Consider the following 23,553-nt stretch of genomic DNA (forward strand, 5'->3'; position numbering starts at 1 on the left):
TTAATGTACACGATGTGATGAGTTTGGACACACGCACAGGCCTGTGACCCATCACCGCAGAGGTAGCGGACTCAAGCCACCCTGCCCAAAGATTCCTTGTAGCTTCCCGCTTTTCTGCGGGAAGAACATTCATCCTGAGATTTCCCATCTCAGCAAGTCCCAAGGGCACAGTACTGTGTCGTGAACGCGGGACGCTGTCTCGGGCTCGTTCATGACTGAAGCCTCACGCCCACTGCACAGCTTGCCCACTGCCTGCTGCTAGGACCTTGGATCTGGCCTCTGCTTCCGTGGGCTTGGCTGCTCAGACTGCCTCCTATCACAGACATCATGTGGTATTTTCCTCCTGTGACCGCTTCCTTGTTTGGTGTAATGCCATTCAGGACCAGGATCCTGTCCCCCCGTGTGAGTATTCCACATTTCCTTTCTTCGTCTGTTGATGGACACTGTCGGCTGCCTCCACGTCCTGGCTTTTGTGCATAATGTACAGTAACGTGGGGCAGCAGATACGACCTTGAGATCTATTTCGAAACAGACCCAGAAGTGGGATTGCTTCCGGGAGAGAAGGGTGGTTTTATTGGTAAGTTTGTGATGCGTCGCTGGTCACTTAGTATCTCAGCCTTAAATTCCGTGTCACCTCTGTGAACCACCTTCTGTTCAGCGAGTGTCTCGTCCATTCTTCATTTACCCGAGTTTTAATCAGCAAACACTCACCACTGGTTTTGCTGGAGCTGATGTGCCTCCGGGTGTCTCAGCCTCGCGTTTTTCCTTTCTTTCTGACACTTTCTTGTGGCTTCGGTTTGCTCCCCCTCCTCTCGTGTTCCGCACAGACTGGTTTGCTGTTCGCCACGCTGCGAACAGAGTCTCTACGGGGGACCCTCCACTCTCACTAGCGTAACGGCCGACGCATTCGACTCTGGAGCTGGCGATATACGTTGTCGGGACGCATTTCACTTACGTGAATCTGCAGGTTTGATCAAGTTATTGTTTGCCCTTTTCTCCCCCAATTGTTCCTTTTTTATTTGAAAGCTTCTCTGCAATTATTCCCTTAGAATCGACATCCTCTATCGGGGATTTTTTCCCGTGATTGGAAAACACGACGCTGCTCCCTCCCTGTGGTCTTCTGTCCCCTCGGCCGCACTTGTCTCTCCCTGCACGACTCCCTCCCACTCACGAGACCTTTCTGACAGTTTTTCCGTCTCCTCCCCTCCTCCTCCTCCACCTCCTAGGTCGTGCTGAGATCGGGTAAAATCTTTTCATTTCTGGACCACTATTAGAATTTCCGTTTTAGTCTGCGATTGTGTTTCTTTCTATGTAGCCTACAGATATGCTCACGTGTAAGGAACCATGTAGGAAGAAGGATCCTCACTGCAGTGTGCTTAGCAGAACTTAATTACTGGAAATGACCCAAACATCCACCAATATGATGCTGATTATATAAATTGTGGTGCCTTTGTGCCGTTGAACTCTGTGCAGCTATTAACATTGCTAGAAAGCTTCCGTATCTTCTATAGAAATATCTCTAGGTGGAATTCTAAGGGAAAACAGCAGAGTGCGGCTGGATGTCTCTAAAATGTTGCTATTTTGTTTCATTTCTGGAGAGGGCTCAGGGTTTTAGGTGAGTTTGTGATCAGGCCACTGCTTCCCGAAAGACTGCAGAATGAGCATTGCTTTGGGCACCTGTGCACAGAAGCAGCTGAAGCGGCTCCTAGGCTCTCAGACCCGCTCACTTGCTGTTTGCTGGGACCCGTGAGCGTCTTCCCGCGAGGAAGTGAGTGGGTGGTGCCTGTGGGGACTGGCGAGGCTGCACACCGTCTTCTGTGCTGATGTGATGTCCCCTGGGCAGGTTTGGGGTCCCGGGAAAGGCCCCTCTTTCCAGGGCTCCAGCGGTCCGGAGATGACCGGTGTTGCCTCCGACCCTTGGGTGGATGAGAGCTTGCTCGGCGCCTTGTCTGTGTTTCGTTCTTTCCACTCCACGCGTGCCCTCCTTTCCACCCTCACTGCCTGGGAATTCGACGGGGGAAGCCTGGAGCAGGAGCCCCGGCCACCACTAGCTGCGATCTGTCCCTCTGAGCCGCAGCCCCGCCCCGGGGCTCACGGAGGTTGTCTATTCAGCCCACTCACCTGTCCCTTCGTCCTCTCCCCACTCGGCTCGGATGGGTCACAGTCCCCCTCCCAGCTTCCCCACAGAGTCTCCTTCTTGCCTCGCGCTGTGTCCTCACCTTTAAACACGAGTTGTATGTTCCTTTGTTTAATTTTGAAGGTCGTCTTCGAGGCTAGACGGTCTCAGGCTTCACCTCACTGGTCTCCAGGACGCTGCAGTCCTTTCCTGTCCCGAGGCAGGTGCCTCCCGTCCTGGGTTCCCAGGTCCCCGGGATGTGCGATCGCGGGGCAGGTCAGGGGAGCAGTGACGTCGGGCGGTGGGGACAGTGGAGCAGGGACAGCCCGTGGCACGGGGCCTCCCACCTGCTCCCCATCTCCCCGTGGTTTGTGGGGGCCAGATGTCAAGACACACGGGGGTCTGGTGCGGAGGGAGCTCTGGGCAACGACCCTGGAGGATCCCACATCTCAGGGGTCTCGGTGGAACTTTCCAGGGCCAGCCCGCCTGTGGGGACCCCAGACCCGAGCTCTGCCTGGATTGGAGCCGCTCCCGGACCATCTGAAGATGACAGACAGCTGGGGCCGCGTGCTTTGCGGCCCTGGGGCTGGGGTGTGGTGAGCCCTTCCCGCACGCTCGTCTCTTGCCCACGCGGGGGCAAGGACCCTGGGCCGAGAGGCAGCCGCGTGGTCCTGGCCTGTCCGCATGGCCCGGGTTTATGGTCGGAGCTTATGGTGGGTGGGCGGCAGGGCGGGGGGGGGGGGGTTGGCTAACAGGCTGTTGCTGCCGGCCTGCCATGGCTCTTCCCTGAACTAGGCCAGGGGGGTCTCAAAACGGCCCCCCGACTCCCCCGCATCACCGTAGCCCTGCCAGGACGCATTTTACTGCTGACCCGGAGCACAGCCCGGGTCCCTGAGCCAAGCTTATCTTTTATTGTTGCGATTAAACATTTATTAAATCCTCCGCACCCTGCCAGAGCCGGGAGGTGGGAACGGGGTGAGCGAGGGCCAACACTTCGGCAGAGGACAGCATGAATCTCCGCACGGCGGCCCTGGGGGGCGGGCGCGGGACCAGAACCCGGAGCTAGGCATGTGGATAGAAGCGTGGGGACAGGGCGGGGGCAGCAAACGGTGGCTGGAAGGTGCGGCCTTGGGGCTCAGGAGAGAGCAGCGTCCCCGGGATCTTGGGGCCGTGTCTCGGGCTGGAGCAGGGCCAGGGGCAGGTGCCTGGGCGGTGAGGCCGGGGGGTGGGGGGCGGGGAGCCAGCCTGTCTCTGCAGCGTGGACCGCAGTGGCTGGCGTCCGCCCTGCACCAGCCCCGGAGGCCGTAGGGGCAGCCCTGGCTCACAGCACGGGGTCAGGCAGGGCCGATCTTCCGGGGCAGGTCAGACCCCTCACGGGCAACGTCATTGGAGAAACTCTCCTGCAGCGGTAGCAGCAGCCCGGGCACCAGCATCCTGACTTCCTGCCCCAGGAGGGTGACCTGAGCCCTGACCTTGGCCTGCCTAACCCAGCAGGTGCTTCCACCTGTCCCGTGACAGAAGCAAATTCGAGTCCCCTCCCGGGGGCAGATTCCGCCGTTCCTCGATGGGGTGGGGCCTCCTGCACCCAAACCTGAATCCTTCCGGCCACCGCCCATCCCCGGAGCCGGACTGTCCCCACCTGGAGACACTCTCTCCCCGGATGATGCCCCCAACACTCTCACCAGCTCCCTTCCCGTCCAGAGACGGCCACGATTGCCCGTGTGGCCCAGGAGAGGCAGAGCCCCACCTGAGTCACGTTTGCCACGGATGCACATGTCGGGGGCCCGAGGGAGTCCTACAGGGGCCGGGGTCACAGAGCCGGTCACCACGCATCAGCTCCTGCTGGACGAAGCGGGGACATGTCTGGCCTCAGACAGACGGCAGTGACTTTCACGGCCGGTAGGACAGCTGTCCGCGGACCCTCAGTGCGGTTCAGCCAACACCCACGCCCCCCCATCATGGACGCCGTCGGGGCGATCGGCGGGTCCTCATCCACGCCGTGGACGCCTCGTCCATGCTGTCGCAGGCCCGGCCATCCAGGGCGCCCGGAGTCATTGAGGGGTCTGACCCCCGGAAGCAACCTGATGAGGGCCTGCGCTGTCCCCAGTCCCCGCAGGAAGTTCACTTCGAATTTGTCCCAAACGTTTACTTTCTCGACTGGGCGACAGCGGCTTCTCTGGGGGCCCCGGACAGATGTCCCTGGCGAGTTTGCGCAGGAGACGCCCGGGCGTGCAAGAGCTCGTTCGGGTGCTCGGGGCCCTGGGCACGCCACGGCAGGTGACCCCGAACTCCTGCTTCTCTTCCCGCCCTGCGGGCGAGCCTCCCGTCCTCGCCGGGGAATCACAAACTCCGCTTCCCGCAAATCCCGCGGGACCAAAGCCCTCCGCGAATCCTCCGGGGTTCCCTAGAGGCTTTTCGGGGGGAGAGACTCCCTAGGGGGGACACATGTTAGGTTGATTTTTTTAAAAATAAGCTTTTTATTTTGGAATAATTTTCGATTTAGAAAGCCCTGCCGGCCGAGACCCCCGCCCCAGCGTCTCTCGCCACCACAGTGCATTTGTCAAGACGAAGGGATGGCCTTGGCTGTGACTGCGAACGGTCCCCAGACCCCACGTGTGGCTCGGCCGCTCTCCCGTAGTGCCCCTCAGAGACCTCCTTCCAGCCACGGAGACCGCCGTAGGCGGTGTTGGTCTGATACTCACGTGGCCAAGTGACCAGCTCTGTGGCACCAGCCGCACCTCCGTCTGCCACGGCCGGCCCTGCCCTGGCCCCGACTCCTGGGCCAGTCCCTCCACTTTCTGTCCCTTCTCCTGAGCCTTGTCCCTGATTCCTCTGTGCTGGGGGCCCCCGGTCCCCGCAGCTGACATCTCTCCCTGGACGAGGCCACCGTCATCCTTCAGTCTCGGCAGGGTGGGGGCCACCTCCTCCGGGAAGCCCTCCCTAAACTCACCTGTCTGGGCTCGATGCCCCTCAAGGGTGCTCCTCGGCGGACACACCGAGGTCGTCCTGCAATGCTGGCAGCAGGACCCTCGGGACACATGATGGACACGTGGGCACGTGGCGGAGCAACCAGCCTCGTGGCTCCTGCAGGTCTGCTGGGTCGGACAGTGTCCGTCACCCAGGGTCCACCCCGAGGCGGGACTCGCTGTGGTGGCAGGGACGGCGGTGGCCACCAGGGGGCACTGTTGGCCAGTTCTCGCGGAGCGCTTGGGCGGACTTGGCCAGACCCCAGTTCGTTCTGCCTGATTCATTTGCTGGGTGCTGCTGGAGGGCGCTGGCCCAGGGGCTCCGTGGGGGAGACGGAGGGACCAAGGGGACTAGGAGCCGGGGCCTCGGAGAACTGCCTCTGGGGGTGCTGGGTGGCTGGGAGGCCGGGAGCGGCTTCCGTCCCTCTTGCCCCCCTGCCCCTCTGTCCCCGCTGCCCCTCCCGGCAGCCGGGGACCCTGAGTGCCGTGGACCCTGCTGTCCGAGGGGCCGGCAGAGACTGGGGGGGGGATCTGGGGGTGCGTTTGGGCTTCACTTGCTCCCAGCAAAGCTCAGAGGGTGAGCTGGGGCCCGTGGACCTCACTGCCGGGGCACCCGCCTGTGGTGTGTGATGAAAGAACGTCCCAGCCACCCCCAGCCTGGGCCACTGCGCCCCTGGTCCCTGCCGTGTGGGCTGGGGCCCCTTCTGTGCCGGCGCTCTGAGCAGGTGCGGGGTGGGCGCTGAGGGTCTTGGGGTCCGCAGGCTGTACCCCGTGCTGCTACCCCAATGCCCCTGGGCTATGTGGTTCCTGGCGGGTGCCTCCTGTCCTGCCTTCTCTTGAATATGGTGGCTGGGACCATGTCCCTCGGGTGAGGCCCGCTCCCCACTGTCCAGGCAGTGACGAGCTGGGGCTCCCCCAGCCCCACTCGCCTGCACTCCAGGTGCCCGCTGCCCAGCCCCTCACCCACATCACGCCTGCAGGCTCCACGGCGCCCTCACCAGCCCTGTCCTGACCCCCCCGACCTGGGGCACACGTTCCCTTCATCTGCCTGCGGCCACGTGGGACCCTGGGCACCTACCTTACCTGCAGGGCCCCGAGAGCCCGCTACAAACGCCAGGTGTTAGGACTCCCCCCCCCCCCCCCCCCCCCCCGCTGGCCTGGACGCAGGGACACGCATAGACTCTGCATGAGGGGACGTCGCCTGTCACCCGCTGGCATGACTGCGTATTCTTGGCACCACGGTCCCGGCGCCCCCTCACCACGGACGGCATCCAGACCAACACCGGTCACTGAGCATCCACCGGGCCCTCCCTTCTGTTCCAGCCCATTCCCTGGCCCGTGGCTCTGAAAGGGCCCGGCTCTCCGTGCACGGAGCACGGCTCGGCACCCCTGCAGGCTCCCGCTTAGTTCCTACGACCGGGCCCCCCACCCCTGCCCCCAGCTCCACACCGGCTGCCCTGTCCGTCAGGGCCTCACTCCTGCACATCCAGTGATCTGTGTTTTCTATCAGACACTGACTCACACGCGCGTTTATTCCTCCTCAGTGTTTGTGAACAGAGGGTCTGTGCTACCCTCGCCACGCGGCCAGCGCACACGGGCCAGCTGCTGGGGGAGTACGCTTTTGCACACGTGTGCACGTCCTGGCAGGGGCCCTGGGGCCTCCAGGAGGCTTGGAGGGAGCGTGGAGCGCCCCCCACGGTGTGCAAGGCTGAGGGCTCCCCCGGGCCTCTCCCTCCCACCGCCCCTTCCGTCAGTCCTGACTCGAAAGTCACGGTCAGAACCCTTGGGACTTCTCCCCTTCCTGCTGCGCCCGAGGGCCCTGTCCCTTCTCACGCCATCCCGGGTTCTCGTGGGAGTCCGTGCGTGTGTGTGCCTGCTTGTGGGTCCTCTGTGCCAACGTGTTTGTGTTCGTGTGCGTTGTATCTGCGTGTATAAATGCACACGCGTGCTTATGGGTCCATGTGCCCGGTTTCCATGCGCTGTGCCTGTGTCTGTGTGCACACATACGTGTGCTTGTTCCTGAACATTCTCTCACGCTGGTGGGCATGCGTGCACACTTACGCACACGTGTCTGTGTGTGTGGATGTCTGTACTCACGTGTTCCCGTGCATCTTGCAGCATGTGTGTGCGTGTGTGCATTCCCCCCTCCCAGGGGTTACAGCCTCTGGAAACCCACGCCAGTCCCCTCCCCCCGACCGCGTCTTCCCCTCTCTGCCTGGGCTCCCAGGTCCGAGCTCACAGGGGTGGATCCACGGAGCGGGGCGACCACCCCGTTCCCCAAAGCGCCTCCGCGGGCAGCAGAGCTGAGGTCAGAGTCCTTCCCTCGCCCTGTCGCCTGGCCTGCCTCAGTGGTCCCCCCACGGTGCCGAGCTGCGGCCACGCCGCGCCCGCTCACAGCCCTTCCCCCGACCCCCGTCCCCGGTCCCCGATCCCTCATTGCTTCTCTCTCTCTCCCGTCAGTTGCAGCACTCGCTCCGCCTGCCGGACCCCACACTCACTTCTCTCCCAGACCCGGTGGTCGTTACATCCTGGCTCAGACCCTCTGGAGTCTTTCCCGATGTCTGCGGGAGGCAGGGGCTCCCCTCCCAGAGGCCCCTGTGCCTCTCGGGACGCCCCACGCCCAGCATCCCATGGTGGACAGCTGTCCGCGGGGCGGCCACCTGCAGCCCCGTGGCCCAGCTTGGCCGTGGTCTAGAGAAAGAAGATGATGACCAATCTGTAGAAAGTCGGTCGTCATTCACTGCATTTCCTTCCTGAAATAAACCTTTCCGGTGGGAAGCAACTTCTAAGTCCAGCCTATTCCGTGTTGCACATCAGGCTCCCTGCGTGGGCACTGGGATGTGGGTCTCACGTGAGCCGGTCTGGGCCGCTCTATCTGTTGGGGCGAAGTGCCCTGAGCTTCACGATTCTTAAACACGCGCGGGCCTTCTGTGGGCTCATCCGTGCCGTCCTGTTTTCATCTCAGAGCAGCAACCACGGGAGCAAGACGGTCCCCCTTGTGCAGGGGACAGAGCAGGAGCCAGAGAGGGCAGCTGTCTGCCAGGAGAGAAGAAGGGGGTGTGTCCTCCGTAGGGGAGGCCACGGGGCCCCTGAGCGCGGCCGACTGTCTTCTGACCCTGAAGGGGGTCCGAGCTCTCCAGCGACCGCCCTGAGGGGCCCTGCTCAGTGCTGGTGGCAGGCAGTGCCCGGGGACCCGGGCTCTGAAACTCCCTCTGTCCGGCCCCCACCACCTGCACCCTGTGGTCTGGCCTCCCTTGATCACGAGGGGCGCTGCTGGGGGCCCTTTAGGACCACCAGCCTCCTCGATACAGGCTTTCCTCAGACCGGGGTGGAGGCCGCCCTCTGGGGTTCAAACGTGACTCAGGCATGTCCACCCGGAACCTTCCTTTCCCCGTGCACACGGACCTCACCTGCCTTCTCCTCAGGAGAGAGGGACGGGCAGGGGTGAGGAACCGAAGTGAACCCGGGTGTTTGCAGGGGCGGGAGGAGGCCACCCCGGCAAGTCCCTGCCTCCCCGGCTTCTCCCCAGGAAGCAGGTAACTGGGCTTCCTGGGACGGGGGGAGGTTAGGGGAGCTCATGAGAAGAGGGCAGGGTGTGGTCACCCCTGCACAGGCACTTTGCTGCCCGAGTGTCCTCTCTGACACCTGTTGCTTTGGCCATTTGTTTTCTGGCAAGGGGCACCTTCCTCGTCCCCCCACTGATGGGACTGTGGCTTCCCCCCCCCACCCCCAAGGAGCCCAGCTCTGCATGTAGCCGGGTGTCTGTGCATGAAGCCTGGCCCGACTCTGCTACGCAATGTCAGGTCGGGGGACCAGGGGGTCTGCGGGCAGCGTCTGGAGCCTGGGGGGCTGGAGGCTGCGGCTGGGGGCTTGGGGGTGCCGTCCCGGGGGGACCTTGGGGGGTGCCTCAGGCCCCCTCCCGCCCCAACCAGAGCTGCCCTGTTTATCTCTCTTGTCCCCAGGATGGCCACCGGGGCTTGGAGGGGAGGGTCCCACGGGACACAGAAATCAGGGATCAGGAAAGATGGAACTGGGGCCCGAGACACGGCCGGGGGAGACGTGGCTGTCATGCGGGCTGAGAAGGGCCTGCCTCCCGGGGCCGCGGGTGTGAGGGGCTCGGACACGGACAGCGGCCGTCCTCACAAAGCCACCGTCATGCTTGCAGTGTCCGCCGTGATCCTGTCCAGCGAAAGGAAGGATCCTCGTGGATGCAGGGGTGACCTCTTCTTCCCGTCTCGGGCTTGTGACTCGAGGCAGGGGCACAGGGGCGCATGTCCCAGGAGGAGGAGGCTGGAGGCTCTCACACCGAGCCAACCTGAGCGCGGCCGGCACAGACAGAGGGCAGCTCAGGGGCTGTGGCCGTCTGCAGGCCGGGGTCGCCTCCTGCGCGGGAGCCTCTCTCCGGGGTCAGCGCGGACTTACTCTCATTGGCGTGACTCCAGGCTCGGGCTAATGAGCCACCGGGCGGGAGGCGGTGTGGCCCTCGGGCGGCAGATGTGAGTGGATGGGTCCCTGTCAGGCCAGGACAGCCTGGCTTGAGACCGGGGGTGGGGAGGGGGTGGGGGCAGAGGCTGCCACAGCCTACCCTAGACCTTCCAGAACACCCTCCCCTCTGCTCACGGCCCTCCCCTGCCCACACGCATCCCTCGTTTATGGAGGCTCCTGAATCAAGGAAAGGGCAGGTATGACCACAGGACCCTTAACCCAGGAGAGCCCGGGGCCCTGGGCTGCAGCTGCCTGCAGTGCAGCCTTTGGGACCTCCCGTCCCCCCCGCCGCCCGGCCGCACGGGTGCTCACCCCCAGCCCAGCTGCTGGCGGAAGTCAGGAGAGGGGCGACTGTGAGGGGGGGGTCTGATGTCAGCCTCATGCTGGCCCTCGGAGCCATAGGGACAGTGTTTCCTCCTCGGGAGTGTTGGTGGAGGGGGGGCCGTCTCCCTCCCCCCCAAAGCCCCACATCCACGTGTAATTCGGGGCTCAGGCTTCATGTAATTTGTCCATCCAGCCCGGGAGGCCCGCCCTGCCCCACCTGGGACTTCTCCGGTCACACTGACTGGTCACACGGTGGCACCCGGTACGCCCAGGGACCCCCACGTAGCTGACGTCCCCACGTCACAGCACCCCCGGCCCTGGGTCTGCCCGGGACAAGGCCCACTGACAATTGTCCCCCTTCAATTAATTTGTCTTGAAAGAAGCATCTGATTCCCTCATCGCCTGGCGTCAGGAACATTCCGGAAAGGTCCGCCTGCTGGGGGATCCTGCTGCACCCCTCCCATGACTCGGCCTGTGGAGGGGCTGCGAAACCCTTCTGGAGGGTTGGCCCAAAGAGGAAGCGGGGTCTTCTGCCCCCACCCGCCAGCGGCTCCCGTGTCAGGGACGGGGGTGGGGGCAGAGCTGGATGGACCACCCCCCCGTCTCTCTGATGGGCGCTCGGAGCTCGGCCCGCGGCCCCGAAGACGCCAGCTCGCGCAGGCGCCTGCCTCTGCCTCCTGTCTGGAAGCAGCCTTGTCCTCCCCGTGCCGGGAAAGCCCCCAAAGCGCGGGGCCAGCCCCTCTCTTCCTGGGGACTCGGCTCGGGGACGGCCCCTGGGAGAGGTCTGGGTCTGCCTCGGACCCTCCGGCCCCGACTCCAGGCACACGCGGGGTGGGGGGGGGCCCGAACTCAGCACCAACTGGCCTCCGCGGAAGGCGAGTTCTTCTGGTCAGTGACTCACACACAGCGAGAGGAAAGGAGAGGAGTAGGGAATTCACTCCCCAGGGAAGTGCTTACGAGGGGGGTACCCTGGGGGGCATGCTGTTTTGGGGACCTTCGGGCAGCTGACAGTCAGCAGCCGTTTGACCAGAGAACTCTTTTGACTTGAAGGAAAGTAGTCAATGCGAGCTTGAGTGACAGGCTCCCCAGCGTCGTCCCCTCCATGCGTCCTGCCGGGAGCCACCCCGCCTCACCCCCAGGCCACCTGAGGACACGGGACCCCTGGCAGGCTTTCGGGCCTTGCTGTCTTTTTAATTTTTAAAATAATCCTTTAACTTTACGACCGAACTTACTGTTCCACAATTTTACAGTAGCAAAGTTGCAATTTCGGTGGCTTTTAGATTTACAGAAAAGTTAACGATTTTAGATTTACAGAAAAGTTAACGAAGAGTCTAGTGCCCCGGGAACTGTTTCTGGGGGGCATTTGTTACAATTAAGGGACAAGTTTGATACGTTGTCATGAACCGCGGCCAGGATGACTCGTGCGCCCGTGGTCGTTAGCACCTGTCTTCTTTCCGTCCGGGACCCCTTCCGGGACCGCACACGGGCTCGGGGTCAGGTGACCGTGGGCTCCTCCGGCTGGGACAGCTTCTCAGACTTTCCTAGTTTGTGACGACCTTGACCGCGTTGAGGATTCCCTTTGCAGAGGGTCCTTTGGAGGGGATCTGGGTCTCTTTCTGTCGGGACTGTGCCCGGGTGCTGGGTTCTCGGTACCACGACCGTGGAGGCGGGACCTTCCCTCACCCGCGGTCGAGAGCACGCCCTCCACGTGATAGCTCACTGCGGGCGCTGACCTTGCACACCTGGCCGGGACGGACGTCAGGTGTCTGCTCCATGAAGATCCTCCGCCTGCTCTCCCTGCCCCCGTGGGAAGAGTCACGTCGGGGACCCCACACTCGAGGGGCGGGGCATTCTGCCCCACCCGCGGAAAGCCCGTGTCTCCACTCTGTTTATCTACTTCCTCAGTCACTCACTCGTGTTATGGGGACTCACAGATGTTGTCTGTGCGTAGGGCTATGATCCAACACCAGGTGTGCATCTCCTTGCTTCCAATGTTCCGGCTCCAGCCCTCGGAGCTCCTGTGCCCTTTGACGTGGCTTCCCCATTTTTTTTTAAGTTTGTTTATTTTGAGAGATAAAGAGAGTGAGCAGGGGAGGGGCAGAGGGAGAGGGAGAGAGAGAATCCCAAGCAGGGTCTGCACCGTCAGCTCAGAGCCCAGCACGGGGCTCGAACCCACGAACCGTGAGATCGTGACCTGAGCTGAAATCAAGAGTCGGACGCTTAACCGCCTGAGCCCCCAGGCGCCTCTAGCCTCCCTCAGTTTTTTACGTGCACTTTTTTACCTGTGATGACGGAGCCCCGTAGCTGTCCCCACGAGTCGCACGGCCGTCTGGGTCCTAGGCGTGTCTGCGTCCTGTGCTACATCACTCGAGAACCTGTGAGCCGCGGAATGCTCCGTCCGTCTCATAAGGACATAAAACTCAACGAGGATCTGCCCCAAGTATCTGGAAGTTTTGTTTGAAAGATTCGGGGACTTTCTGGAGCTAAATGAGGACAGCATGACCAGACCGTGCGGAATCGGACGAGGGTCCTGCACACCATAGGGCAGTCTGGGGGGGGGGGGGGGGGCGGGGCGCGTGAGCTGAGGTCGTTCTGTGGCTCATCCGGGGACACGATTTTCAGGTCGCGATGGTGGCATCTTGGTCTGACGGCTCTCAGCGTCCACCTGGCTTCCTTTTCTGACGTTGGTTTTTCTGAACGGTTTGGCCCAGGTAAGGAGCTGGGACATTGAAGTCCCCGAAGCCATCAGGTCCCTGCCAAAAGCATCAGGACCCTCCCCCTACACCTGTCCACCCCCCCCCCCCCCCAGGAAAGTGTGCACACGAGCAGTGACCAGAGCAGCCGCAGGCCCCTTACGCCCGGTGCTGCCTGGGATTCGGGAGTGATGAAAGCTGACGTTTCTGCCAGTCCAGCAGGGGCTCCTGGAGGCTGCAAAGGGAAATGGTGTGGACCCTCCTCCCTCCCACCAGCCTCCCGGGCAGACCCTTCTGCTCCGAGGGGCACTTTTGGCCCCTCACGCCCCCCCCCCCCCCCCGCCCGGGTCTGCAGCCCCCACCCCTCCGCACACCCCCTCTCCCCCTGAGGAAGCTGTCATCTTGGGCGTACGCCCTCCCTCCCTCCCTCCCTCCCTCCCTCAGTTATTCCAAAGCCTGTTTCCTCTTATTTCCCAAAGGCCCCCTTGAAATCAACTTTCTCCACTCTCCAAATCGGCAGAGACCGAGAAATGTGTGTTTTTCTTCCTCGATTGAGATTGCGTTGCTGCTTCTGCAGATGCGACTCCTGGACACCTGGTCCCTGGCGTCTCGGGGTGGGGGGGTGGGGGGGTGGGGGTGGGCTGCAGAGGCCAGAGGTCACACTGACCTGGGGGGGGGCAGCATGAGGGAGGGGCTGCAGCCAGAGTCATTCCCATAGTGCACCTGTCAACCCCGGGGGGGGGGGAGGGGGGACGGGGCTGGGAGGGAAGGATCCAAATTTAAATGAGGTGACGGACAGAATCCCAAACAAGGTCACAATGAGACTCGGTTTCCTGATGGGAGTTTTCCGGAATCGTATGCAGCGTCCCAGAGTCACAGGGCGAGAGTTCACCCCGCCACAGCGCTGGGAGAGGCAGCTACGGTGCCAGACGAATTGACAGGGAGGAAGGGAGCGGCCGACACGCCCGGTGTGAGCTCAGCATCGTTCACAATTAAAGAACACACCGCAGGCCGCCCGACTGTCCACCTGTAGGAACGCGGGAAATAAATTAAGTGCTGAGGCTCCGAGCCGTGATGAAGAATGAGTTCAGGAATAATCCCCAAGATACATTGTTAAGGAAAAAAAAAAGTAGGAATCTTCAGCAAAGTGGTGGCCACCAACCGTGAAACGGCATTTGTGACACGTGGCTGCTCGCTCACGGTTCACAGCCATCTCAGAGACTTTAGTGATGTGAATGCAAGTTCATTATCTTACACTTGTAGGGAGGGGCTCTCCGGGCCAACACCAAGGTGCGGGCGGGGCTGGGCCCTCCCCCGAGGCTCTGGACGTGGGTCCTTCCCTTGGCTCTTCTGGCATCGGGGCTCCCGGTCCCTCCATCGTCAGAGCCAGAAGGGGCTTTCTCCAGCTTCCTCTTCTCCAGCCCTCTTCCCTCCTTTTTGTTTCTTTTGAAGTTTACTTATTTGAGAAAGAGAGAGATAGAGAGAGCGCATGTGATTGGGGGAGGGGCAGAGACAGGGGAGAGAGAGTCCCAAGCAGGCTCCACGCTGTCGGCACAGAGCCCGGTGGGGGGCTGGATCCCCCCAACCGTGAGACCATGACCTGAGCCGAAATCAAGAGTCAGACGCTTAACTGATTGAGCCATCCAGGCGCCCCATCATCCCTCTTTTTTAAAACAGACTTTATTTTTTCAGAGGAATTTTAGGTTCACAAGAAAATTGAGTGGCAGTCCAGAGATTTCCCATATGCCTCCCCCCCCAGAGCCTCCGTCACCATCAACTTCCCCCGCCTTGAGGGCGTAGCTGTTGTAACCAATGGCCCCACAGCCACACATCACAGCCGCGCAGAGTCCGCAGTCCCACACGAGGGTTCACGCTGGGTGTTGTAGGTCCCATGGGTTTGGACGAACAAACAGTGACACCGCTGTAATGTCACACAGAGAAGTCTCACTGCCCTGAGCATCCTCTGCGCTCCCCGTTCACCCTTCCCTCCTCCTCCAAACCCCTGTCAACCACTGGTTCTTTCACTGTCTCCACGGTCGTGCCTTTTCTGGAACGTGACGTAGAGCAGGAATCAGACGGCGTATGGCCTTTCCGTGGGCGTTTTTCGCTCACTGATGCGCATTTAAGGCTCATCCTTGTCTGTTCATGGCTCCATAGCTCATTCCTTCTCAGCTCATTTCCATCGTCTGGATGGAGCACAGTCTATCCATCACCTGCTGAAGGGCGTCTTGGTTGATTTCAGGTTTTGGCAATTACGAGTAAAGCTGCCATAAACATCCGTGTGCAAGCTTTGGTGTGGACGCTGAGGAGCACACGTGCTCAGTTGTGCAATTCGAGTGTGATTAGTGTCGTGAGGAAACCCCCACAGGGGCTGCACCGTCCCGCGGGCTCCTGGGGGTCCACGTCCACTGCAGCATCCGGCGTTAGTCTTCCGGACTTTGGCCGTTCTGATGGGTGTGTAGCAGGTATCTTATTGCTGTTTTAATTTGCATTTCCACAGATTTGGTGTTTGCAGCTCCGTGGTGCTTACACACGTTCAGAGTTTTCTAGAGGCAGGTGAGCCCCTGTGATTCGATAGAGAGCAGGGAGTCGTCAGTTGTGATTTTGGTCCCCACTTCATTTTTCTATAAACGCACGTGCTTCTTTGTGGCAGGGAGGGCGTTCTGCTTGACACCCCAGCGGTGGGCTCTTGGGGCCTCACTTTCCGCACTCACGCTGACCAGGGAGAACACACGCCTCTTCACGTGTGCCGTTTCTATGATCCGGAGCCTGGTGTGAGCCGGAGACCCTGGCCCTCCCGAGGCACGGGCTCCCGGGACGGACTTGGAGCCTCTCACCCTTTGGGTGAGGACGACGGCAGGTAAAGACCAGTGCGACAACTGGAAGCAAATGGAGAACAGAAGACAGCCAAACCCTAAGTGAAGAAAATCACCCCTAACTTCTGGCCCTTTCTTCGCGATTTGCACCGACTTTCACCTCCGTTACTTGACCGAGTCCAGCGGCAGCCTGAGGGGGACAACCGGGATGGGATTCATCACACCCGGCCTAGCAGGGCTCCCCAGAGCAGGACCAGGAAGATATTCATGCACAAAAGAGATTTGTTTCAAAGAATCTCAGGTCGTTGTGAGGAATGGCGAATCCCAAACCTACAGGGCAGGCTGCATCTATCCCCCTGTGTTATTCAGCCTGGGCTTCTACAAAATACTGTAGACCGGATGGAGTATAAACAACAAAAATTTCCTTCTCACGGTTCTGGAGGGTGGATGTTCAAGATCACGTGCCAGTGTGGCCGGGTTCGTGTCTTCTTCTAGAAGAGAGTTCCTCGTGCTGCAAACAGGGCTTTATCTCTGGCCTGTGTCTTTAGTGCAATGCACGGGGCAGAGGAGGAAGACCCTTGGGAGCCACAGCTAGTGGGGACCTCCTGCAGATGGGGGGGGGACCATCCCCAAGGCTCGCCCAAGCCGGGGACTCAGGTTGTCCATGAATGTTTGCTCCTGGTCTCCCTGTGAGATGGGCCTCACCTTGACAGGGCAGGGATACTAAAAGTCAAGCTGAGTGAGGTCCGTGAAAACGGTGGAGGATGGACTTCCCAAACTTCCCCATAAAGCAATGAGAAAAACAGGAAACCTGATCAGAATCAACTTTTTCAGAACCTGGCAATTAACCAAATATTGGCAGCCATCTGGAGAGCTTTATTTCATAAAAACAGCTGAATCTCGGTCAGGATAGTAAGCTTTAAGGCATTTTATCTTGCCTGTTCTCCTACGCCTTTCTGCGGCTCCACAGTAGCCTTAAAAACACAACAGCCTCCGGTTACAGCAAAACCCAGAGGTCCAGCACTCACCGGAAGGGGCAGAACGGGGTTGGGCAGAAGTGCGATGTAATGATTTGATCTGCCTGGAGAGCGCCCCGTGCAAGACTGTCTTTCACCCGACTGGGAGTTTGCACGATGCAAAAAGCCTTTTTTCCCTGGAAGTGTTTGTCAAAAACAGTTACAGAGAGTTGTTTAACTTTGCAGCTGTGGGAGTTGGTAGATAAGACTTGAGGCAAGCAGTAGGGTACCTGAAAAGTATAAAAGGAAAATCTGGGGGATGAGACGTCCACCAGAGTTTTGAAAACCTGCGAGGTATCCCTGGGAAGCTAGAAGGTACGTGCGTGTGTGGGGCTGTGTGTATGTCCCGGGCAGTGTGCACGCTCAGGAAAGACTGAGGAGGCCCTCGGCTTCATTTCTGACTGGTCTTGGGGCTTTGTACATGCAGGAAGTGAAGGCTGTACACGCAGGAAATGAAGGCTGTACACGCAGGAAGTGAAGGCTGTACACGCAGGAAGTGAAGGCTGTACACGCAGGAAGTGAAGGCTGTACACGCAGGAAGTGAAGGCTAAGGCAGAGCGGTCAACCCTCTGGCTGAGTGTTGAAGACATGCCCAACATTCATATAGAGCCCTTTGGCAAAGACTGGAAGACTTATAGATTCTTAGCATTTAAGAAGTATCTGTCCAATCATTAGCTGATCGTGAAGCTAGCCAAGCATAGACTTTAGTGGCTAAGCATGACAAGGAATACAGACATCACAGAAGTCGTTAAGAAAAGTCACTAAATAAACAGTGACAACAACAATAATAGGAAAAACAGCGATGACCAAAAAACTCTGGGGAGGAGGAAGAATCGGATTTCCAGAGTTGCCACACTCTAGTATTTAAAATGTTCAGTTTTCAATAGAAATGATGAGGCATGCAAGTGACAAGCATGGCCCATGCACAGGGAGAAAAACAATCAACAGAAATAATCCCTGAGGAAACCCAGACAGAGGCAGAGACTTTAAAACAGCTACTTTAAAGAACAAAGGTAATCATGTGTATAAACTGAAGGGAAATGTGAGAGCTTTGTCTCACCAAACGGACGATACCAATACGGGTATAGAGACTATGAAAAGAGCCAAATACAAATTCTGGAGGTGAAAAGTGCATGTGGTGAAACATTCACTAAGGGGCACGATGGCATATTTGAGCAGGCAGAGGAAATGGCAAACTTCAAGGTAGGTCGATTGAAAGCATCCAGTCTGAGGAAAGGAAAGGAAAAAATGAAGGAAGAGAAATAAACAAAGACTTGGAGATGTGTGGCACACCACAGAGAAGTAATGGGAGTCCCGGAAGGAGAGGGAGGGATAGAGGGTCAGAAAGAGTATGCGGGTAAGTAATGGCTGAAAGTGTCTCGAATTTGATGAAAAATGATCACTAGAACCAAAAAGTTCAGAAAACCCCGATGCAGATAAACTCTAAGAGATCCACACCAAGAAAAGCATCGTCAACCTGTCAAAAGTTGCAAAGAGAGAGTGTTGGAAACAGCAAGAGGGAAGGGACCCTTAGTGATCAGGGTCAGAGACCCTCAGTGGATGACATGCTGGCTTCGCATCGGAAGTCGTGGAGGCCAGAAGGCCGTTGGAGGACATCTTCCGAGTGCTCAAAGAACAAAACTGTCGACTAAGAATTCTATAGAAGAACTATCCTTCAAACATAAGGGACAATATGGGGCGCCTGGGTGGCTCCGCCAGTTAAGCGTCCGACTTCGGTTCAGGTCATGATCTCACGGTTCATGGGTTCCAGCCCCACGTCGGGCTCTGTGCTGACAGCATGGAGTCTGGAGCCTGCTTCGGATTCTGTGTCTCCCTCTCTCTCTGCCCCTCCCCTGTTCGCTCTCTGTCTCTCTGTCTCTCTCTCAAAAATGAATAAACATTAACAAACTTATAAAAAAAAACAAAAATAATTGAGAAATTAAGACATTCCAAGATGAATAAAAAGCAGAACAAAACTGAGGGAGCTCATTGCTACCAGACCATCCCCAGAGGAACATCCCTAAAATAAATACTGAAGGGAGTTCTTCACGCTGGAGTAAAAGGTCACTAGACAGTGACTCAAATTCATGTGAAGAAATAAAGAATAACAGTAAAGGAGATATGTAGACAAATATAGAAGACAGTATAAATGTAATTGTTTTGCTTGTAGCTCTTTTTCTTTTAGCTGGTTCAAAAGACAACTCCATGCAGCAATATCATAGATGTCCTGCGATGTAACGTGTGTGACTAAACAGGCACCACAAAGGTGTGGGGAGGGAAAGTGGCTTATAGGAGCCAAGACCTCTTTAAAAAATTTTTTTAAAACATTTATTTATTTCTGAGAGAGAGAGAGACAGAGTGCGAGCGGGGGAGGGGCAGAGAGAGAGGGAGACACAGACTCTGAAGAGGCTCCAGGCTCCGAGCTGTCAGCACAGAGCCCGACGCGGGGCTTGAGCTCACGAACCTCGAGATCGTGACCCGAGCCGAGGTTAGACGCTCAACTGGCAGAGCCACCCAGGCGCCCCAGGAGCAAAGACCTCTTAATACCACTGAAATTAAACTGGTGTCATTCTGAACCACATTCATACAAGTCAAGATATTAACAGTAATCCTCAGGGCAACCACTAAGAAAATAACTCAGAACAACATAGACAGAGATGACAGGGAAATTAAAATGATATGCTAGAAATATTTAAGACAAAAGAAAGCAGTATATAAAGAACAAAAATTACATTAGACACACAGAAGCAAACAGTAACATGACACCTCTATGTTTACAGGAGACACTCTTTCTATGCAGAGAAACAAGCAGATCGAAAGCAGGAGAGAATAAATGACACCATGTGCCAAGAACCAAGACGGCTGGACTGGCGATATTAACATCATAGTACGCTTTAAAGGAAACTTTGTTTCTAGACATAAAAAAGGACGCTTTCTAAGTCTGAAAGAGTAAACCCATTGGAAAGATGTAACAGCTTCTGACATATATGCACCTAAAAAGAGCCCAAAATTCGTGAAGCAAAAATTGAAGGAAGAAATAGGCAATTCACCTGTAGAAGCTGCAGACACCCATGCCCCTTGTCAACAAAGGACAGAACAACTAAGCAGAGGGTCACCAAGGAAATGGCAGACTTGAGCACCTGTATAAAACAAGAAGATCTAGTAGACACCACAGAGCACCACGCAGCTGCAGAGCACACACCAACTCTCACAAGAGCACAGGAGACGTTCTCTGGGGCAGCCAGCATGCTGGGCCACAAACAAGTCTCAGCATGAGGGTAAGGCTGGCGTCACACAAAGTGTGTTCTCTGACCAGCACAGAATAAAACTAGAAATGAACAAGGCGGGGAAAATGAGGAAATTCACAAATACATGGAAACTGAATGACATATTCCTAAATAATCAATTGTTCGAGGACAGAATCCCAAATAAAATCAGAAACTATTTCAAGATGAATGAAAGCAAAAGCTGCACATACTGAAGCCTGGGGACACACGCTTGTCCATGTGTTCAAAGCAGCTGGCAGCCACAGTGGCATTTCAAGGGAAATGTTCAGCTGCAAGTGTCTTCCTGGAAACGGAGAAGGACCCCCAATCAATGAGCCAAACTTCCACTTTGATATTATGTTGTAGGGCACCTGGGTGGCTCAGGTGGTTAAGCATCTGACTCTTGGTTTCGGCTCAGGTCATGATCTCATGGTTCGTGGGATTGAGCCCCACATTGGGCTTTGTACTGACAGTGCAGAGCCTGCTTGGGATTCTCTCCCGCCACTCTCTGCCCCTCCCTCACTCTCTCTGTCTCTCTCAAAATAAATAAATAAACTAAAAAAATTTTTTTGAAAGATTAGGTTGTAGCCAAGATAAGCAGAAAGAAGGAAATCATATTGGAAAGGAAAACCATGAAATAAGGAATAAAAAGCAATGAAGAAAATCAATGAAACTAAATCTGCCCAGTTGATCTACAGCCGGCAATAGATCAATGCAATTCTTGCCAAGCCTTTGCTGCCCACTTTGAGGAAACAGGCCTGCTGATTCCAGAAATTCCTATAAAAAGATCAAGTGATCAGAGGAACCCAGTCAATCCTCACAAAGAACAAAGTTGAAAGACTCAAACGTCCCCATTAAAAAATTTTTTTTTCCTAATGTTTACATAGTTTTGAAAGAGAGAGAGAGAGAGAGACAGAACACAAGCAGGGGAGGGGCAGAGAGAGAGGGAGACACAGAATCCAAAGCAGGCTCCAGGCTCTGAGCTGTCAGCCCAGAACCCGACGCGGGGCTTGAACCCACGAACTGCGAGATCATGACCTGAGGCAAAGTTGGACATTTAACGGACTGAGCGACCAGGCGCCAACAAATGTTCCCATTTTTTAAATGTATTACAAAACTGTAGTAGTGTAGACTAAAAACCACTGAACTACACACTTTATGAAAAGAGTGAATTTTATGGTGTGTGAATTGTATTTTGCAAAAAAACCCCAACTCAAGTTGGTTGGCATTTTTGACATGTGAACATTTAAGCATCATGCTTGCACACGGGAACGCAGTGAGTCATTCCAACGGCTTTGGCAAGCAAGCGTCTGGGTTTGGGCACATCCCGTCTACACCTGGGAGAAGCCTCACTGTCCCAGCTTCCAGACACAGCTGGGCTGGTGCACGGTTTTGAATTTAAAATGAAAGTCAGGGGCAATGATTACAGCAGTTATTTCTGCCTGGTAGTCGAGGGCAAACCCGGATGCTGTGTTCCTCCTGTGCAACAGCTTTGCTGTTCTCGCAGTGTCACATTCAGACGGTGTCGGGAGGTCCCCTCCAGGCAATTCCGTGACCCCACGGGGTGTCCTACAGCTGAACTCTGTTCTGACACCGTCTGCCCGGAGTCAGCGTCCCATCCCCCAGGGAGCGGCTCAGTCCCACGAGACTGCCCCCCTCTTCAGACGCCATTCCCAACTGGCAGGTTCCCAGGTTGCCCACAACTTCTGTCCGACTCAGTTCCAGATGACATTCCCGTGAGCCCCTTCTGGGGTTTGATAACCTGCTCGAGCAGCTCACAGAACTCAGGGGAACGCTTGCGCCATTCGTCCGTCGATCACGTAGGGAAGGGATCGACGAAGGATACAGACGAACAGCAGACGGAGAGGTGCAGAGTGTGTGCGGGGAGGGTCCCACGCACAGGAGCTTCTGTCCTTGTGGACTTGGGGCACGTCACCCTCCCGGCACACGGACGTGCTCACCAACCGACAAGTTCCCTGGAGCCCACACTTTGGGGATTTTTATGGAGGTTTTATCACATCGGCGTGATCAGTTATTAACTGGATCCCCCAGCCCGTCCCCCTCTCTGGAGAATGGGGAGCAGGGGTGAAAATCCCAGCTTCTAATCACGGCGTGGTCTTTCTGGTGACCAGTGCCCACCTGGGAGCCCACCCAGAGTCGCCTCATTAGAACAGAAGACACTCGGGGCACCTGGGTGGCTCAGTCGGTTGAGCATCCGACTTTGATTCAGGTCATGATCTCACGGTCCGTGAGTTTGAGCCCCGCGTAGGGCTCTGTGCTGACAGCTTGGAGCCTGGAGCCTGCTTCGAATTCTGTGTCTCCCTCTCTCTCTCTGCCCCTCCCCCACTCACGCTCTCTCTCTCTCTCTCTCCTTCAAAAATAAATTTTAAAAAAATTAAAAAAAAAAAAACCAGAAGACACTCTGGGGCGCCTGGGTAGCTGGGTCGGTTAGGCGTCCGACTTCGGCCTAGGTCATGATCTCGTGATTCGGGAGTTCAGGCCCCGCGTCGGGCTCGGTGCCGACAGCTCGGAGCCTGGAGCCTGCTTCGGATCCTGTGTCTCCCTCTCTCTCTCTGCCCCTCCCCCACTCACGCTCTCTCTCTGTCTCTCAAAAATAAATAAATGTTAAATTTTTTTTTTTTTAAAAGAACAGAAGACACTCCAGGCCCCCGGGAGGGTGTCAGGAGCTCTGTGCCGGGAATTGGGGGCAGAGACCAACATGTATGTTTTCTATTACTTCACCGTAGGTGTGTTTTCTTTTTCAAACTCCTAATGAAGGCTGCAGACACACAGCTAATAAGTCTCGTGTTCAGAAGCTCAGAAGCAGCAATTAAGCGCTGGCCACTGGGTCCCTGGCAGCCGACGGCGAACGCGGCCCGTCACGCTGGCTGGTGAGCAGTGATGGATTGTTGCTGAACATGCATCCTGCCGGGAGGCGGGCGACAGTTCGGCCCCCACCCCCGCTCCTGCACGGCCTTGGCCCGTTAACGAACAATTATGCCTCCTCGCCCTCTTTTCTCCGTGTCTGGAGATCACCTTGTTATGTCTTGCAAAGATCTCTCCCTTTTCCCATTGGACCGTGGTGAGGTCCACAGTGACTACGGGCTGTTTTTCTGCAAAGTTTCCAGGAACAGGAAAAGCCCTCCCACTAAAATGAATTACCCTGTTTTCAGTTCTCACGGCAAATATTTAATAAATGAAGCAATTTAGAAGCCGTTTAAAATGCTTATTGATGAGGCAGGGCCACAGCACGCAGCCCCGGGAAACGGAGTCGGCCACCCGCCCCAGGGAGGCGTTTGGACCAGCAACAATGTCAGAGCCACAAATAAATAATCGTGGGGATCTAGCACAGGGAGCTTCCTGGAACCTGGAAAGGAATTGGAAGGTCTATGGAAGCATCTCCAAGACGGGACAGTCCCCTCCCCAGGCACCTGTGACTTCCGGACCCCGGCCTCCCTGTGGGACCAAAGGCACGCCCACAGAGGGCACGGTTCTCATCTTCAATATGCTTTGGTCTTCCTGGTGCACAGCTTCCTGGCTGCCCAGGATCGTTTTATGAAGCGAATGGACTGACCTCTGCTCCTTCCGTCATCCGCCCCCACCGTCCCCCTCTCTGATGGCCCCCCCTCCCCCGACTGGCCCACACACTGCTCGGGCCACGAGGACCGGCCACTGCAAGTGCTGTCTGTCACAAGCAGGTGGCCACGTCCCAGCTGGGGCGTCTCCGTTAACACTGCGGGGAATCGGGACTTGCCGAGGGGAGAAGAGGAAGCTGGGTCCCTGTGTCATCCCGTGTGTGAGCTGAGTGAGAAAGGTGCCTGGTGACGTGGAGCCAGAGGGGGAGCCGTGTGGCCTGGGGACACGGAAGGAC

Source organism: Neofelis nebulosa, chromosome 8, assembly GCF_028018385.1.
Source record: "Neofelis nebulosa isolate mNeoNeb1 chromosome 8, mNeoNeb1.pri, whole genome shotgun sequence".
Lineage (NCBI taxonomy): Eukaryota > Metazoa > Chordata > Mammalia > Carnivora > Felidae > Neofelis > Neofelis nebulosa.